Here is a 3190-nt window from a genome sequence, read left to right as displayed (position 1 = left end):
GGCTGACATAAATCACCACATTACAATTCCTCACTCACACTTTTAATTTCTCCATTCCACAGTTTATATTCCAAATTCCATGTATACATATTAAGATGAGAATTTGGAATTTGGAATGTGGAATGTGGAATGTGATTTGGAATGTGGAATGGAATGTGGAATGTGGAATTGAATGTGGAATTGGAATTTGGAATTTGGAATTCCAGATTCTCATCTATAGGGTTAGGGTTAGGTGAGGAATTATTTCCTTAATATCTCATCCTCACATGTACCTACAGTGGTGTAGCCACCTGTCTTTGATGCAGCACTCTATGAGCTTCCATTTGTATTGAAATCGGCCACTCTCTCCCCTCTGTCTTTGAAATATCAGCCTTTGAAGTACTTCCAGATTCTCATAGATGGTTTATATGGCCTTCACACTGAAATTCTCCATTCAGTCAAAAAACATACACCTCCGGGTGCCAGGTTGATGCAGTGCTGCGAATCTGGGGCCCCTGGGGTTCTCAGACACCTGCACCTGTGTGGGTTTCAGGATCAACTGGCTCTGGCATCATCTTTGGACCTGTAACTGGCAGAACTTTGAAACCGGGCTGAGCCACCAGGGCAGCAGGGAGAGCTCATCCAAAATTTCAGACCTCTCGCTGCTAAGGGCCCAGACAGTGGCCCTTTTCAGTGTAAATTTCAGCATAGGCCTTTGTGCAGTCAGCAGTTGGGAAAAAGATGGAGGTATTTTTGGTACTTCTGGTTGAGGTAGAGGCACCAAATTTTGCATGCACCTCCTGGTGACAGGTTGACGCTCTGCTGAGATTTCCGCCCTGGGTTTCTCGGCCCGAACTGCAATCATCTTTGGACCTGGAACTGGTAGAACTTTGAAAACTGGGCTGTGCCACCAAGGGCCCCAGGAAGAGCTCGTGCAAAATTTCAGACCTGTAGCTGCTAAGGGGCCCAAACAGTTGCCCTTTTTAGTGTAAATTTCCATATAGGCCTTTGTGCAGTCAGCAGTTGGGAAAAAGATGAGGTATTTTTGGTACTTCTGAGGTAGAGGCACCAAATTTTGCATGCACCTCTGGGTGACAGGTTGACAATCTGCTGAGATTTTGGGGCCCTGGGTTTCTCAGGGCCCGAACTGCAATCATATTTGGACCTGGAACTGGTAGAACTTTGAAAACCGGGCTGTGCCACCAAGGGCACAGGGAGAGCTCATGCAAAATTTCAGACCTCTAGCTGCTAAGGGGCCCAGACAGTTGCCCTTTTTAGTGTAAATTTCAGCATAGGCCCTTTGTGCAGTCAGCAGTTGGGAAAAACATGGAGGTATTTTTGGTACTTCTGGTTGAGGTAGAGGCTCCAAATTGTGCATGCACCTCCTGTGTGACAGGTTGAGATCTGCTGAGATTTGGGGGCCCTGGGTTTCTCGGGGCCGAACTGCAATCATCTTTGGACCTGGAACTGGTAGAACTTTGAAAACTGTGCTGTGCCACCAAGGACCCCAGGGAAGAGCTTCTGTACAAAATTTCAGACTTCTAGCTGCTAAGGGGCCCAAACAGTTGCCCTTTTTAGTGTAAATTTCAGCATAGGCCTTTGTGCAGTCAGCAGTTGGGAAAAAGATGGAGGTATTTTGCTACTTCTGGTGGAGGTAGAGGCACCAAATTTTGCATGCACCTCCTGGGTGACAGGTTGACGATCTGCTGAGATTTTGGGGCCCCTGGGTTTCTCAGGGCCTGAACTGCAAAAATCTTTGGACCTGGAACTGGTAGAACTTTTGAAAACCGGGTTGCTGCCAACAGCAGAGAGAGCTCATCCAAAATTTCAGACCTCTCGCTGCTAAGGGGCCCAGACAGTGGCCCTTTTCAGTGTCCATTCAGCACAGGCTGTCTGTGCAGTCAGCAGTTGGGACAAAGGTTGAGGTGTTTTTTGTACTTCTGGTTGAGCTAGAGCCACCAGATTTTGCATGCACCCTTCCGGGTGACAGGCTGACGCCCTGCTGAGATTTTGGGGCCCTGGGTTCTGGGCCCAAACTGCACCTCTGGCATCATCTTTGGAACTGTAACTGGCAGAACTTTGAAAACCGGGTTGAGCCACCAAGGGCCGCAGGGAGAGCTCATGCAAAATTTCAGACCTCTGCTGCTAAGGGGCCCAGACAGTTGCCCTTTTCAGTGTAAATTTCAGCATAGGCCCTTTGTGCAGTCAGCAGTTGGGAAAAAGATGGAGGTGTTTTTGTACTTCTGGTTGAGGTAGAGGCACCAAATTTTGCATGCACCTCATGGGTGACAGGTTGACGCTCTGCTGAGATTTTGGGGCCCCTGGGTTTCTCAGGCCCGAACTGCAATCATCTTTGGACCTGGAACTAGTAGAACTTTGAAAACTGGGCTGTGCCACCAAGGGCCCCAGGGAACAGCTCGTGCAAAATTTCAGACCTCTAGCTGCTAAGGGGCCCAAACAGTTGCCCTTTTTAGTGTAAATTTCAGCATAGGCCCTTTGTGCAGTCAGCAGTTGGGAAAAAGATGGAGTATTTTTGGTACTTCTGGTTGAGGTAGAGGCACCAAATTTTGCATTCACCTCCTGGGTGACAGGTTGACGCTCTGCTGAGATTTTCGGGCCCCTGGTTTCTCGGGCCAACTGCAATCATCTTTGGACCTGGAACTGGTAGAACTTGAAAACTGTGCTGTGCCACCAAGGACCCCAGGAAGAGCTTGTGCAAAATTTCAGACCTCTAGCTGCTAAGGGCCCAAACAGTTGCCCTAAAGTGTAAATTTCAGCATAGGCCCTTTGTGCAGTCAGCAGTTGGGAAAAGATGGAGGTATTTTGGTACTTCTGGTTGAGGTAGAGGCACCAAATTTTGCATGCACCTCCTGGGTGACAGGTTGACGATCTGCTGAGATTTTGGGGCCCTGGGTGTCTCAGGGCCCGAACTGCAAACATATTTGGACCTGGAACTGGTAGAACTTTGAAACCGGGCTGTGCCACCAAGGGCAGGGAGAGCTCATCCAAAATTCAGACCTCGCTGCTAAGGGCCCAGACAGTTGCCCTTTTTAGTGTACTTCAGCATAGGCCCTTTGTGCAGTCAGCAGTTGGGAAAAAGATGGAGGTATTTTTGGTACTTCTGGTTGAGGTAGAGGCACCAAATTTTGCATGCACCTCCTGGGTGACAGGTTGACGCTCTGCTGAGATTTTGGGGCCCCTGGGTGTCTCG

Source organism: Hippoglossus stenolepis, chromosome 22 (genome assembly GCF_022539355.2).
Source record: "Hippoglossus stenolepis isolate QCI-W04-F060 chromosome 22, HSTE1.2, whole genome shotgun sequence".
NCBI classification, from domain to species: Eukaryota; Metazoa; Chordata; class Actinopteri; order Pleuronectiformes; family Pleuronectidae; genus Hippoglossus; species Hippoglossus stenolepis.
The sequence above is the reverse complement of the archived record's forward strand: the minus strand, read 5'-3'. Positions refer to the sequence as shown.